This window comes from Podarcis liolepis (genome assembly GCF_965112155.1).
Source record: "Podarcis liolepis genome assembly, chromosome: W".
NCBI classification, from domain to species: domain Eukaryota; kingdom Metazoa; phylum Chordata; class Lepidosauria; order Squamata; family Lacertidae; genus Podarcis; species Podarcis liolepis.
This window is the reverse complement of record NC_139568.1, coordinates 29268270-29285195: the sequence shown is the minus strand read 5'-3', so window position 1 is coordinate 29285195 and position 16926 is coordinate 29268270. Positions and strand designations below refer to the sequence as shown.

Here is a 16926-nt window from a genome sequence, read left to right as displayed (position 1 = left end):
CGCTCCAAGTTGTTGCTCTTCCTCTGATGGTGCTGGGTCAAGTCCATACGATAGATTAAGAATGTCTAGTGCTCTCCTTTGTTCTGCAATTGGGTCCACAGTTCCCTTCTGTAGATCTTCTTGATTTCTTTCCAGGAATCTTTCTTTGTCTTGTACTGTCTTTATTTTCACCTTCTTTCCCTTATAGTCAAAAGACAGTCCTTGTGGGTACTCCCACCTGAAGGGGATGGTATTCTTCTTCAACAGATAGACCAAGTCCTTATAGAAGGTTCTCAGCTCCAAGATGTGTTTAGGAATATCTTTAAAAATCTGTATAGATGAATTTTCAATTTGCAAGGCCCTTCCGTAATGTAATTTTAGTATTTTGTCTCTTTCTTCCTTCGATCTAAGGGTAATCAAGCAGTCCCTCGGGGTCTTTCTGTTCTGTCTTCTGCCCAGTCTAAATGCTGTTGTTATTTTAATTTCTTCGTCCTCCAAGTCTTCCCAGAAATCAGCAAACTCTCGTGTTAAAAACTCCACTAGATTGTCTCCTTCGCTCTCGGGAATCAGTCTTAATTTCAAATTTCTTTCCTTTCTCTGTAATTCCCACAAAGCCAGAGTTGTATCATGTTCATAAACTTTTTTAGCAATCGGTTGCAAGTTCTGTTGAGTCTCTCCAGCAATAGTTCTGGCTTCCTCTGCAATCTTACGTGTTGCGGAATTTTCTTGGACCAGCTTGTTTATAGATTCTGTATTCAAGTCCAATCTTGCTGTTAGTTCTGTTAATTTCTGTGTATTTTCTGTACTCTGCTTTGTCAAATTCTCCAAAGACTGATTTATCTTGAGAAGCGCTTGTGTCACTGACTCCATGGAAGCAGCTGTCACTTTTTCTTGTCCTGTTGTTCCTATAGGAGTTGTGCCAGTGATTGAGCCTCTTTTCTTTTGTTGCTGTTGCTGGTATTGTTGTTGCTTAGCCTTAGCTCTTGTGGTTATCTCTTCTACTGGGCCACTCATGTCCCAAGGTCGTTCCCAGGAAGACAGTCCCCTGATGGAAAATTCCACTGTCCTAAACTGTTACAGCCGTTACTTTAGCCCTCTAGGGGGAGCAAGCCAAAAAAAAAAAAATTCCAAGTATAGAGACAAAGGAGTTAAAAAACAAGTATATCAGGAGGCTTGTAAAAGTCTTTTAGAATACTTTTTCCAGTAGATACAATTTCAACATACTCCAGTAAACTGTAACAACAGAGTCCAAAAACTTTGTATCAGCAGAAACTTCAACTATGTAACTTTCCCAGGAGTTAAAGACAGTTCAGTGCTTTAATGTCTTATTCGGCAGTCCGCTTCAGGGCAGTGAGGCAGCAGAAGGGTTTTTCCTTTTTTTAAGTAAATCATGCAGCTCTTAATGTCCTTTTTCCCCCCCTCTGCCCTGCTTGCTAGAGGGGAGATCTAAGTTCAATGTCAGGTTTAGATAATCAAAAGAAAAGTCTCATACGGATGCAGCTTTAAAGTCCCGTTGCTTTAGCTGTCATGCAGTCAGGGGGAGGCAGACTTCCTTAATTTTTGCCTTCCCCGTTTTCAGCCAAATTTTCTTTTTAAAGAGTTCCAAATTAGCGTTCAATCTTACTCACAGGTTTTTTTCAGTCCCAGATTTACAGGAAGGAATCGGCGCTCTCCGTCAATGGCGACGCGGCTTCACTCTGCGGGCTGGGTAGCGACTCTCAGCACCGCGCTCTCCCGATGCCGTTCCAGAGCCTTTAAAAAGGCTCTTTCTGCAGTAAGGGGGGGCGCTTCTGGTGCCCACCGAGTCTCCTTGTTCACAGGCCTCAGCGCCTGTGATTTTAGGGGTCCCCCGCTTGCCGTAGCAGGTCAGACCCGAACTCGCAGAGCAGTCCTCCTCCGGAGCTCGGAAAGAGGACCGCCATTGACGCTGGCGCCGACCGGAAGTCCCTCCTTCCCTTTTTCTTTTTCCATTTTTACTTGGGAACTTAATGGTGGAAACTTTTCATTTTCTTTTCTAACTTTTGGGGAGCTCCCCCTACTGGACTGTGGAATATCTAGTCTCTGAGAACTGCTGGTTGTTTTGCAAATCTTCTGCCTGGATGTTTATATCCTGGATAACTTTTCCCATGGGATTTACAATTTGACCTTGATACATGGACAGCTGTGGAATGAGTGGCGCTGCAAAAACAAGGGCTGCCAAAAAAGCAAAACAAACTGAACTGTTGCAATCAACCTTGCCTGTGCAGCCACGTAGATCATCTGTCCCAATTGTCACAGGCCTGCAAGAAGGAGAACCTAAACAGCCAGCTTTTGGGGATATTGCTTCAGGAGGGCTGGATCCAGTCTCTAGAGAAATATTGGACCAGCTGGCAGCATTAAATAAGAAAGCTGACGAACAGGCGACTAAATTTGACCAAGTGACAGCTACGATTAATAAATTGACTGACCAAGTTGCTCAAAATACACAGGCAATAGGAAATATTCAAATAACAACGGCAGAAAATCGTAAATTAGCTGAAGAAGCAAATTTAAAAGCAGAACAAAATAAAAAGAAGATAGAGGAAGTAAGAGGGGAAGTTAGACCACTGAGTAGACAGATCAATGAACAGCAAGCTTATCTGTCCATGGCGGAATTGAAAAATCGGGAAAGCAATCTCAGGCTGAGAAATATACCAGAACTTGAGAAAGAAGATTTGATTGGTTTCCTGACAGCAGAAATATCAAAGTTCTGGGGTCTAGCAGAAGAGAAGGATTTCAAAATTGTCACCGCCTTCAGATTGGGAAGAGTGGCGAAGAAGGACAAACCAAGAGATTGCTTGATCATTTTGAGATCTAAGCAAGAAAAAGACAATATACTCGGCCTACACTTCAAAAACTCACTGGTGATTCAGGGAAGGACAGCAGAAATCTTCAGAGACATACCGAAACAGCTTCTGGACTTAAGAACTACATATAAAGATCTTGCAGGACTATTGAGAAACAACACAATTCCCTATAGGTGGGAATTCCCTCAAGGACTATCTTTTAACTTCAAAGGGAAAAAAGTAAGAATTAGAACAGCAGAGGACCAAGAAAAGTTCCTGAACGACCACGGGGAGGACCTTCGGAAAGGAGTAGCAGGAGCTTGGCCACCACCTCCGCCTGGCTCAACACCTGCCCCACCTCCAGACGTAGACGACAAGGGAGACATCCCTATTGGTTGACAGACTGATTCAGGATGTCTCTGCAGCTTCTTAGTTGGAACATTCATGGTGCAAATTCCCCCGAGAAAAGAAAAAGGATCTTTCATATATTGAGGAAAGAACAATTGGACATTATTTGCCTGCAAGAAACACATGTGACTAGGCTCCATAGGAGAGTTCTAATTAATAAAAGACTAGGCCAAGAATTTATTTCATCAGATAAGGTTAAGAAAAGAGGGGTAGTGATTTATGCAAAGGAGAACCTATCACCAAAGTTTTTGTTTAAAGATGAACAAGGAAGAATTTTGGCGATTGAAATACAAACACAAGGAGAAAAATTTCTGATAGTAGGAATATACGCACCAAACGAGGGGAAATCGGAATTTTACAAGAGGCTGCATGAGATAATGCTGGATCATATTGACTATACTAACATCATTCTGATGGGAGATATGAATGGGGTGGTCTCCACCTATATGGATAAGTCACAAAACCAAAACTTGACTAAAGATGGCAGACTACCTAAAACTTTTTTTGAACTAACAGACAATATGGACTTGACCGACATATGGAGGACAAAGAACCCATTAGGTAAAGAAGGGACATTCTTTTCTGAGGCCCACCTATCATGGACAAGAATCGACCAAATCTGGATAACTAGAGGACTGGCACCTAAGACTAAAAAAATAGAGATCTGCCCCAAAACTTGCTCCGACCATAATGCCTTGAAAATGGAATTGAGACTTACGTCAGCTGGATCCTTCAGATGGAGAATGAATGACACCTTGTTTAGAGATCAGGAGATTGTGAAGAAGGCCCAAAAAACGTTGAAGGATTACTTTGAGATAAATTTGAACACTTCGGTGGAAAAGAGAACAATCTGGGACGCGAGTAAAGCAGTTATGAGAGGGTTTCTGATCCAACAGAATACTATTAAGAAAAAACTCTGGAATGAGAAAAAAGATAAGATACTAGAGAAGATAAGAGACGGTGAAAAGAGGCTTAGACTTAATCCAAAGTCAAAAGAAGTGTTAAGAGAAATTAAATTTCACCAAATACAATATGCGAAATTGATAAATCAAGAAGTTGAATGGAAAATTAAACAAATGAGACAAAGATCGTTTGAATCAGCAAATAAATGTGGAAAACTATTAGCATGGCAGTTGAAAAAGAGACAAAAATTGAACTTTGTTACCAATCTGGAGGTTGAAGGAGAAAGTATCCAGAAACCAGAAGAAATTAGAAAGTGTTTCCAGAGATATTTTAAAAAATTATTTACTCAAGGACCTCTGGCAGAGATAGAGATAAGCCAATTTATAAAAAGTAATGGACTGCCAAAACTATCTCAAGATAAACAAACAACCCTGAATTATAAAATAACACAGCAGGAAATTGAAAGTGCCATTCAGAATATGCAATTAGGTAAATCCCCAGGCCCAGATGGACTTACCTCCAAGTATTATAAGACATTAAAGGACTATTTGATCCAGCCACTAATGGAGGTATGTAATCAAATTATGGAGGGGAAGGGGGCACCAGAATCGTGGAAAGAAGCTTTCATCACTTTGATACCAAAATTGGAATCTGAAAAGACTCAACTTAAGAACTACCGTCCCATCTCACTCCTGAACGTGGATTACAAAATTTTTGCTGACATTTTGGCAAGTAGATTTTAAAAAGTTTTAAATGAAGTAATTCATAAAGATCAAGCAGGCTTTCTCCCTGGTAGACATTTGTCTGACAACACTAGGAATATTATCGATGTTTTGGAGTTACTGCAGACAAATATGAACACGAAGGCAGTGTTAATTTTCATAGATGCAGAGAAGGCCTTTGACAACATTTCTTGGAAATTTATGAAGAAAAACTTGGAAGGGATGGGAGTGGGAAGGGCGTTCCAAAATGGTATAGAGGCAATCTATTCAGAGCAAAAGGCTAAATTGATAGTGAACAATGTGGTGACAGAAGAGTTCAAAATTGAAAAAGGGACACGACAGGGGTGCCCCTTATCACCTCTGTTATTTATTTCTGTCCTGGAGGTGTTGTTGAATTTGATTAGGAAGGACCAGCTGGTGGAAGGTATACAGGTCGGAGAGAAACAATATAAACTGAAAGCTTTTGCAGATGACTTGGTCTTAACATTACAGGAGCCAGAACCTAGTACAAAAAGAGTTTTAGAATTAATTTATGAGTTTGGTCAGGTGGCGGGATTTAAGCTGAATAAACAAAAAACTAAGGTTTTGGCAAAAAAATTGACACCTTCAGAAATAGATGGGTTCCAGAAGGAAACGGAGTTAAATGTGGTTAAAAAAGTGAAATACCTGGGGGTCAATTTGTCTGGTAAAAATTTGAATTTGTTCAAAGATAACTATGAAAAATGTTGGTCAGAAATCAAAAAGGATTTAGAAATTTGGTCAAGACTAAAACTTTCCTTGTTGGGAAGAATCGCAGCCGTAAAGATGAATGTATTGCCAAAGATGTTGTTTTTGTTTCAAACCCTGCAGATCGTGGACAGAGTGGAATGTTTTGGAAAGTGGCAGAAGGATATCTCGAAGTTTGTCTGGCAGGGCAAAAAGCCCAGAATAAAATTTAAAATACTAACAGACGCAAAAGAAAGAGGGGGATTTGCCCTGCCGGACTTAAGGTTATACTATGAGGCTTCATCCTTCTGCTGGATGAAGGATTGCTTTTTATTAGAAAACACTGATGTCCTAGATCTGGAAGGGTTTAACAATGCTTTTGGATGGCATGCATACTTGTGGTACGACAAGGTAAAGGTTCATAAATTGTTTAAAAACCATATTGTCAGGAAAGCTTTATTTACTGTATGGACCAAATATAAGGACTTACTTGAAAATAAGACCCCGAGGTGGCTTTCACCAATGGAGGCAAAGGCCTCAAAAAGACTTAATATGGAGGTTGGTTGGGCAAGATACTGCGAGATAATAGAAAAAATTGGAGACAAATGGAGGTTGCAGAGCCTAGAAAAATTAAAAAACAAGGTGCGAGACTGGTTACATTATGCCCAAATTCAAGAGACTTTTAAAAAGGATAAAAAATTTGGTTTCCAGGTGGAAAAATCGAAACTAGAGACAGAATTACTTGAACCAAAGACGAAAGTGCTTTCAAGAATGTATAACTTGCTGCTTAAATGGAACACTCAAGATGAGATAGTTAAATCAGCCATGATAAAATGGGCTCAAGACATTGGGTACAACATTATGTTTGAAGACTGGGAAAGGTTATGGACCACCGGTATGAAATTCACGGCATGTAATGCCTTGAAAGAAAACATTATGAAAATGATATATAGGTGGTACATGACCCCAGTCAAACTTGCAAAGATATATCATCTGTCTGATAATAAATGTTGGAAATGTAAGGAGGCTGAAGGAACATTTTTTCACCTCTGGTGGACATGCCCGAGGGTGAAGGCCTTCTGGGAAATGATTTACAATGAGATGAAAAAGGTATTTAAGTATACCTTTCACAAGAAACCAGAGGCCTTCCTCCTGGGTATTGTGGGCCAGAGAGTGTTAAAGAAGGATAGAACTTTCTTTTTATATGCAACTACAGCAGCAAGAATCCTTATAGCTAAACATTGGAAGACACAGGAGCTACCCACGCTGGAAGAGTGGCACACGCAACTGATGGACTACATGGAGTTGGCCGAAATGACTGGCAGAATCCGAGATCTGGGAGAAGAAACAATAGAGGAGGACTGGAAAAAATTTAAGGACTATTTACAAAAACATTATAAGCTATATGAATGTTGAGAATTTGCTAAGTTCTGGGAAAATTAGCTTCAGCAATTATACTTGAAAATGGTGGAAACTAAGTTATAACCATGAAAAGATCAAAATTTAGAGTAATGTTTGTTTTTTAGGATTGATGATAGGGAAAAAAAGACTTAACAACAAGTACCCTAAATCTAAAATATAATTAGATGAAAGTACAAAAAACGCATGAAACAAGGTAATAAGTTGCTGTTATTTTTATTGTAAAGAACGCAGGGTGTGGAGGATGTGGGGAAGTCCAGTAGATTATGAAAAATTGTTTGGATAATATGAATATTTTTTTTCTTAATTTTTTTCTTCTTCTTTTCTGTAAAGTCGCTTTTGATGAGTTACTGAGTATGTATTTGACCCTGGAAAAAAGCAATAAAAAATATTATAAAAAAAACAAAAAACAAAAAAAACAAAATCAAGTATTTAGGATTATGGATAACACCAAGGAATATTAACTTATATGAAGATAATTATACCAATTGTTGGAAAGATATCAAAAGACAGTTGGAGACATGGACAAGGTTAAATTTATCATTCCTGGGCCGTATTTCGGTAATTAAAATGATAGTTTTACGGAAGCTACTCTTTCTATTCCAAACGATTCCAATTACAGGAAAGACCAGCAGTATCAACAAGTGGCAAAAAGAAATTTCTAAATTTTTGTGGAAGGGTAAAAGACCAAATGTAAAGCATAAGATATTAATAGATACTGTAGAAAGAGGTGGCTACGGGTTACAGGATTTGAAGCTATATTACGAAGCCTCATGTCTTCTCTGGTTGAAAGATTGGTATTTATTAAAAAATTGGGATATTTTAGATCTAGAAGGTCATGACACCCTGTTGGGTTGAAATGAACGACAGACGAGTAGGTAGGTGTCATACGGGAGGCGTCTCTCGAGCAAGCCTCGGAGACTCCCTTTTATTGGATATTATACAGCGTTTGCCACGTGTGTGCTTGTTGCTGATTGGTTAACATAAGTACAAAGCAAGGGTTGCATATAAGACATTAATTATTGCATATAAGACATTAATCATAGACAGGTTAAAGGTTGGGAAAAGGAATGCAGAGTTTACACAGGCATGGTTTCGTACTGCCTGTACCAGAGTGGTACGAAATGGAATGTACAAGGAGGGGTAAGTATAGATTGATATGGTGTGAACTCAAGGTGAACAGAACGTACCAGGGTGATGAGGGAATGTCTTAGCATCAGCACGGTTTGAGCAGCATGAGCAGAACAAAGCTTAGAAGCAAGACTTCCCATCATGCCACAGTTATGTGCAGAAGCAGTGCTTCCCATCATGCCATGGTCATGTGCAAAAGCAATGCTTTCCTTCATCTCCCCCTTTCTTTTCTTATTTGCGAGGTGTTCTGGGTGAATAAGACAAAAATACTTCGGGATACGTGGTATGCCAGCGCATGCCCGAAATAGGTTCACCAGGGTTGACGGGACAAAAATATTTCGGGATACATGGTATGCCAGCGCATGACCGAAATAAGTTCGCCACATCTCCCCTTAGGTTTACTGCTGGTGCTGCAATTTCGCAAAGTAGGCAGCAATGATTTTATTGGGTGGCTGAGGGGGAGAGAAAAGCCGAGACAAAAGACTTATGAGTCCAGGAATGCATTGGAGGAAGCAACATAGCAAAATCAATATACATATTATAATAATGGAATATTGAAAGAGATTATGAAGCCAATTCAGGTTTGGCAACCAGCCAGTGAGCCACTGGGTGAATGAGTCCCACAGGCCAGAAAGTCCAACGTCCTGTTTAATGTGGTGTGTAAGATTTTGCAAATGAGAGATTTGCTTTTGGATGGCTTTGGAATGATCAGTAATATTAAAACAACACATGTCGTCCACTTGTTCACAGCCGTAATGATGAAGCATCAATAGATAATCGATAGCAGCGCGGTTCTGCAGAAGACCATGCTGGAGTTCACTCTGCTCTTTATTTAGAAGATGAAGCGCTTGAGAAGTAAAATTCAGGGCTTTTGCTGCAGAACAAGCTAAAGAGTTAGCGTTCATACTATTGCGTACAGCCAATCCAGGGACTCCTAGGAGAGAAACAGCTAAAGAGATATATTCAGCAGACTTCCGGAGGCGGCGCCAACGGCTATGGCGGTCTCCTTCTAAGACGGAGGGAGAAGCTCCGCGGAAACTGTGTCTTACCGCTACGGCGCAGCGGGGACCTGTTCAAAAACCGCAGGTGAGGGAAGCCAGAAGCGCCCCCCAAGTGGCAAAGGAACCCCGCGAGGGGCTCTGGAGCGGAACGGGGGTGGCGCGGTGCTGAGAGTCGATCGCTACTTCTGTGGAGTGAAGCTGGAGAGCGCTGACCTGTTTCCTTTGAAATTTCGGCTTTCAAATTACAACCCGTGGGTAAGACTTTTTAAGAATCGGGAGATCAAATGTTTGGTTTGCCTTTGATCGACACAGCGAACTTGAATTTGGCACTGAAGTGGGAAGGCGTAAAAAGGAAGTCCGTCTTCTGGTTTTGTAAACAGGATTAAAGCAAAGACTTTTGAAGCTAGAGCTGGAGAAGCAGAATTAAGAGGAGTTTAAATGTTAATGCCAGATACAAGAACTCCCTCTTAGAGTGAGGGGGAGAAGGAAATCTTGGACTTGAGGATAAGAAAGTGAGGAAAAAGACCACTGCCTAATCCCTGATATTGGTCTGCCAGAGACAGTAAGAAAGTGTTGCACCGTTTATAAATATTTATAACTGTGTGTGAATACTCTGCATGTGAACTGGAAAGGACTCTTTGCAACTGTTGCCTATTATTGAACTGTTGCCTTTTATTGAAAAAGTGGAAGTTAAAAAGGGCAGGACTGCTTTTGGAAAAGTTGCTCTGAAAGTAACATTGTTGCCAAGGTGCTCCCCTAGAGGAGGTCTGGGATATAGCTGGGGATTTTCCATTACAGCTGGCCTGGAAACTTTCTCACCAGAAAGGAAATTTGAACTGCGTGAGTGACCTTGAACTTTAAAGATAAAGTAATGGATCAGGAAAAACCCCAGCCTACAAGGATAAAAACGATTGCAGCAACGAAGACAATCAATAGTAGCACCTCCTGTCCTAGAAAAAGAAGACACTGGGCAGCCTGGAGCAAAAAGTACAGGCTCTGAAGAGACATTAAATGCATCTTTAGACAAAATATTTGGAGCTTTAGAAAAATTGTCAGCTAAAATTGATTTAAACACTACAACTATCAGCTCCAATACTCAGGCTATTGACCGATTGTTGCAGGAATCTAAATTGACAAGGAAAATTGCCGACGAAGCTAAAGAAAAGGTGCTGGCGGTAGAAGGAAAATTACAGCCAATTAATAAACAATTAGAAGACCATAAGGCACAACTGTCCTTAATTGAATTGAAAGATAAACAGGCTAATTTAAGGATCAGGGCGGTACCGGAATTGGAAGAAGGCAAACTGAGTGACTTTCTTACATAGGAATTTGAAGAATTCTGGGGCCTTGACCCAGAGAAAGACTTCAAGATAGTGACAGCCTTTAGACTTGGCAAAGGGAACAAAGGGGGAAGGAAGAACAAGGTAAGAGACTGTTTGATTACACTCAGATCTAGAGAAGAGAGAGACAAAATACTGGGCCTACATTATCAGAAATCATTGGAAATAGAGGATTCAAGGATAGAAATTTTTTAAGACATCCCAAAATATCTATTGGACCTCAGAGCCAACTACGGAGACCTGGTGAACTTGTTAAGAAGAAACAGTGTCATCTTCAGGTGGGAATTTCCCCAGGGGCTGTCTTTCACTTACAGAGGGAAAAGGGTGAAGATAAGATCAGAGGAGGACAAAGTGAGATTCCTGAAGGATCACGAGGAAGATCTACAAAAAGAGGCAGAGAGAAGAGAACCAAAATTAAAACCAGGAGTTTTGGACCTAGCAAAGCTACCATTGGAACTGGACAAACCAGAAGTGATACCACCCACAGACCAAGAACAAGTACTGGGAGCAGTCAGAGGGGAAGCAGAATAACCACACAATGTCTCTTCAGGTATTAAGCTGGAATATTCGAGGTTTGAATTCCCCTGATAAGAGGAAAAGAATCTTTCATCTATTGAAAAAGGAAAAATTGGACTTGATATGCTTGCAAGAAACTCATGTGACTAGAACACACAGGAAAGTATTAATTAACAAAAGATTAGGACAAGAATTTATTTCATCAGACAAAGTTAAAAAAAGAGGAGTGGTGATTTACGCAAAAGAAGAGTTTGGATTTGATATCCCGCCTTTCACTCCCTTTAAGGAGTCTCAAAGCGGCTAACATTCTCCTTTCCCTTCCTCCCCCACAACAAACACTCTGTGAGGTGAGTGGGGCTGAGAGACTTCAAAGAAGTGTGACTGGCCCAAGGTCACCCAGCAGCTGCATGTGGAGGAGCGGAGACTAGAACCCGGTTCCCCAGATTACAAGACTACCGCTCTCAACCACTACACCACACTGGCTTATCACCTAAATTTGTCTTTAAAGATGATCAAGGAAGATTTGTGGCTATTGAGATACAATTTCAAGGTGAGAAATTCTTGATAGTAGGGATATATGCACCAAATGAGGGGAAATCAGAATTTTATAAGAAACTGCATGAGACATTGCTGGACTTTATGGACTTTAACATCATTATGTTTGGAGATATGAATGGAGTGGTATCGACAAATATGGACAAGTCAGAAAGACAAGTGGTGACAAAAGACAGAAGACTACCGAAAACTTTTTTTGAAATGACAGACAATATGGACTTAATTGATATCTGGAGAACTAAGAACCCCCTAAGTAGAAAGGGGACATTCTTTTCTGAAGCCCAAGAGACTTGGACAAGGATTGACCAAATCTGGATAACCAGAGGAATGGCTCCTAAGATCCGAAAAGTGGAAATATGCCCAAAAACTTGCTCCGACCATAATCCTGTGAAAATGGAAATGAAACCAATATCGACTGGTTCCTTCAGATGGAGGATTTAGAGATCCAGAAATTACCAAGAAGGCCCAAAAAATAATAAAAGACTATTTTGAGATAAATTTGAAGACCACAGTGGAAAAAAGAACAATCTGGGACGCAAGCAAAGCCGTAATGAGAGGGTTTTTGATTCAGCAAAATGCAATAAAAAGGAGAACCCAAAATGAGAAAAAAGAGAAGATTTTGGAGAAAATAAGAGAAGGAGAGAAAAAACTTAGAGCTAAACCAAAATCACAAGAGATTTTGAGAGAAATTAAGTCATATCAAGTACAATATATGAAAATGATAAATCAGGACACTGAATGGAAAGTTAAACAGATGAGACAAAAGACCTTCGAATCAGCTAATAAATGTGGAAAGCTGTTAGCATGGCAGTTGAAGAAGAGACAAAAATTAAACACGGTTACTAATCTTGAAGTGGAGGGAAAGAACATTCAGAATCCACAGGAAATTAGAAGCTGCTTCCAGAGATACTTTAAGCAATTTTATACACAAGGGCCGCAGATTGAGTCGAAAATTGATCAATTTCTGAAAACTAATGGATTACAAAAAATTTCTCAAGAAAACAAAGTATTATTGAATTACAAAATAACTGAACAAGAGGTGGAAGGCGCGATTCAGAATATGCAACTGGGCAAATCTCCAGGGCCTGACGGATTAACCTCCAAGTATTACAGAACTTTGAAGGACTATTTAATTCAACCATTAAAGGAGGTTTGCAATGAAATTATGGAGGGGGAAAAGGCGCCAGAGACGTGGAAAGAAGCTTATATCACACTTATACCGAAAACTGAGTCTGAAAAGACACAACTTAAGAACTATCGCCCCATATCCCTACTTAATGTGGATTACAAAATCTTTGCAGATATCTTGGCTAGAAGACTGAAAAAAGTCTTGGCAGAGGTGATACATAAAGATCAGGCCGGCTTTCTCCCTGGAAGACAATCGGACAATACGAGGAATATAATTAACATCTTAGAAAAGCTGCAGGTGAACATTAACACAAAAGCAGTCTTGATTTTCGTAGATGCGGAGAAAGCCTTTGACAACATTTCCTGGAGTTTTATGAAGAAAAATCTTTTCTTTTTTTTTTAAATAAATTTTTATTGCATTTTTCCAGATAAAGATAACCAGTCAGATATACAAAGAAACAAGAACAGCAAGAAAGAAAAAGAAAAAAAAAGGAAAAAGAGAAAAAAGAATTGTTTCCAAGCTTATTTCAGTCTTCTATCGGACTTCCCCACATCTCCCACACAATGCATTCTCAACAATAAATTTATCAGCAAATTATAACCTTGTTTCATGTGTTTCTTTTGTACTTTCAAATCATTACGTTTTAAATTTAAATTACTTATTAACCAACCTAATTTCATATATCATCCACTCTCGTTGCTGGGGCTAGCCATTCCAAATCGTGCGAATTTTTATAGTTCATATAATTTATAAAATTTTTGCAAATAGTCCTTAATTTTTTTCCAATCCTCCTCGATTGTTTCTTCTCCCAAATCTCGGATTCTGGCAGTCATCTCGGCCAATTCCATGTAGTCCATCAATTGCGTTTGCCACTCTTCCAGTGTGGGCAAATCTTGAGTCTTCCAATGTTTAGCAATAAGAATTCTTGCTGCTGTGGTTGCATACATAAAAAACGTTCTATCCTTCTTTAACACCTTTTGGCCGACAATGCCCAAGAGGAAGGCCTCTGGTTTCTTAGAAAAGGTGTACTTAAGCACCTTTTTTAACTCATTGTAGATCATTTCCCAGAAGGCCTTCACTCTTGGACATGTCCACCAGAGGTGAAAGAATGTCCCTTCAGCCTCCTTACACTTCCAGCATTTGTTATTAGACAAATGGTATATCTTAGCAAGCTTGACTGGGGTCATGTACCACCTGTATATCATTTTCATAATGTTTTCTTTCAGGGCATTGCATGCCGTAAATTTCATACCGGTGGTCCATAACCTTTCCCAGTCTTCAAACATAATGTTGTACCCAATGTCTTGAGCCCATTTTATCATGGCTGATTTGACTGTCTCATCCTGAGTGTTCCATTTAAGCAGCAAGTTATACATTCTTGATAATAACTTAGTCTTTGGTTCTAACAGTTCTGTCTCAAGTTTCGATTTTTCCACCTGGAATCCTGTTTTTTTATCCAACTTAAAAACCTCATGAATTTGGGCATAATGAAACCAATCCTGCACCTTGTTCTTTAATTTTTCATAACTCTGCAGTCTCCAATTATCTCCAACTTTTTCTACCATTTCCCAATATTTCGGCCAACCGACCTCCATATTGGTTTTTTTCCGAGCCTTGGCCTCCACTGGTGATAACTACCTCGGAGTCTAGTAAGTCTTTGTATTTTGTCCAGACCATAAATATTGCTTTTCTGACAATATGGTTTTTGAACATTTTATGTGTTTTTACCTTGTCGTACCACAAATATGCATGCCATCCTAACGAGTTGTTGAAACCTTCCAGATCTAGGACATCGGTGTTCTCTAGCAGAAACCAATCTTTCATCCAGCAGAAGGCTGCAGCCTCGTAGTATAACCTTAAGTCCGGCAGGGCAAACCCCCCTCTTTCTTTTGCATCAGTTAATATTTTAAACTTTATTCGGGGCTTTTTGCCCTGCCAGACAAACTTTGAGATATCCTTCTGCCACTTTCCAAAACATTCCACTCTGTCCACGATCTGCAAGGTTTGAAACAAAAACAGCATCTTTGGCAATACATTCATCTTTATAGCTGCAATTCGGCCCAACAAGGAAAGTTTCAATCTTGACCAAGATTCTAGGTCTTTTTTAACCTCTGACCAACATTTTTCATAATTATCTTTGAATAAATTCAAATTTTTGGAAGACAGGTTAACCCCCAGGTATTTCACTTTTTTAACCACATTTAATTCTGTTTCCTTCTGGAACCCATCAGTTTCTGAAGGTGTCAAATTCTTTCCCAAAACTTTAGTTTTTTGTTTATTCAACTTAAATCCCGCCACCCGACCAAACTCCTGAATCAATTCTAAAACTCTTTTTGTACTAGATTCTGGCTCCTGAAGTGTTAAAACCAAGTCATCTGCAAAAGCTTTCAGTTTGTATTGTTTCGCTCCGACCCGTATTCCTTGTACCTGCCGGTCCTTCCTAATCATATTCAGGAGTACCTCCAGGACGGAAATAAATAATAGGGGGGAAAGGGGGCACCCCTGACGTGTTCCTTTTTCAATTTGGAGCTCTTCTGTCACCACATTGTTCACTATCAGCTTAGCTTTCTGTTCTGAGTAAATTGCTTCTATACCATTTACAAACCCCCGGCCCACTCCCATCCCTTCCAAATTTTTCTTCATAAACTTCCAAGAAATGTTATCAAAGGCCTTCTCTGCATCAATAAAAATTAACACTGCTTTAGTGTTAACATTTGTTTGCAAAAGTTCCAGAATATCAATAATGTTCCTGGTGTTGTCAAACAAATGCCTGCCTGGGAGAAAGCCTGCTTGGTCCTTATGAATTACTTCATTTAGTACCTTTTTAAATCTACTTGCCAAAATGTCTGCAAATATTTTGTAATCCACATTTAGGAGTGAGATGGGACGGTAGTTCTTAAGTTGGGTCTTTTCAGTTTCCACTTTGGGTATCAATGTGATGAAAGCTTCTTTCCACGTTTCCGGTGCCCTTCCTCCCCCCATAATCTGATTGCAAACCTCCATTAATGGTTGTATCAAATAGTCCTTTAACGTCCTGTAATACTTGGAGGTAAGTCCATCTGGGCCTGGAGATTTACCCAGCTGCATGTTCTGAATGGCAACCTCAATTTCCTGTTGTGTTATTTTATAATTCAAGATTGATCTCTTCTCCTGAGATAGTTCTGGTAATCCGTTGGCTTTTAAGAATTGATCCATCTCAGACACTTCCTCGGGCCCTTGCGTGTACAATTTTTTAAAATATTTCTGGAAACACTTTCTAATTTCCCCTGGGTTCTGGATGTTCTTCCCTTCAACCTCTAGATTGGTGACATAATTTAATTTTTGTCTTTTTTTCAACTGCCATGCTAGCAGTTTCCCACATTTGTTCGCTGATTCAAAAGATCTTTGTTTCATTTGTTTAATTTTCCATTCCACTTCTTGGTTTATCAATTTCGAATATTGTGACTGGTGGAATTTAATTTCTCTCAGAATCTCTTTAGATTTTGGTTTTGATCTTAATTTTTTCTCTCCATCTCTTATCTTCTCCAGTATCTTATCCTTTTTCCATTCCAGAGTTTTTTCTTAATCGTATTCTGTTGTATCAGAAACCCTCTCATTACTGCTTTACTTGCGTCCCAGATTATTCTTTTTTCCACCGAGGTGTTCAAATTGATTTCAAAATAGTCCTTTAAAGCTTTTTGGGCCTTCTTTACAATCTCTTGATCTCTTAGCAAGGTGTCATTCATTTTCCATCTGAAGGAACCGGGTGGCGTGAATCTCACTTCCATTTTCAGAGCATTATGGTCGGAGCAGGTCTTTGGGCAGATTTCCACTTTTACAGTCTTAGGTGCCAGCCCTCTAGTTGTCCAAATTTGGTCGATTCTTGTCCATGACAGGTGGGCCTCAGAAAAGAAAGTTCCCTCTTTACCCAGAGGGTTCCTTGTCCTCCAAATATCAATCAAGTCCATGTTGTCTGTCAGTTCAAAGAAGGTTTTAGGTAGTCTGCCATCCTTAGTTAGGTTTTGATTTTGTGACTTATCCATAAGAGTAGACACCACCCCATTCATGTCTCCCATCATAATGATGTTGGAATAGTCCAGATAGTCCAGCAGTGTCTCATGCAGCTTCTTATAAAATTCCGATTTCCCCTCATTTGGTGCATAAATTCCTACTATCAAAACTTTTTCTCCTTGTGTTTGTATTTCAATTGCCAGGATTCTTCCTTGTTCATCTTTAAACAAGAATTTCGGTGACAAGTTCTCCTTTGCATAGATCACCACACCTCTCTTCTTGACTCTGTCTGATGAAATAAATTCTTGGCCTAGTCTTTTATTA

General features: G+C 39.6%; 1 long non-coding RNA gene across 1 annotated transcript in view; it reads right to left on the bottom strand.

The window, feature by feature from the left end:
- LOC310697734 overlaps nt 1-16926 on the bottom strand; it is a 422763-nt gene that overhangs the window by 174472 nt on the left and 231365 nt on the right. The window lies entirely within an intron of this gene.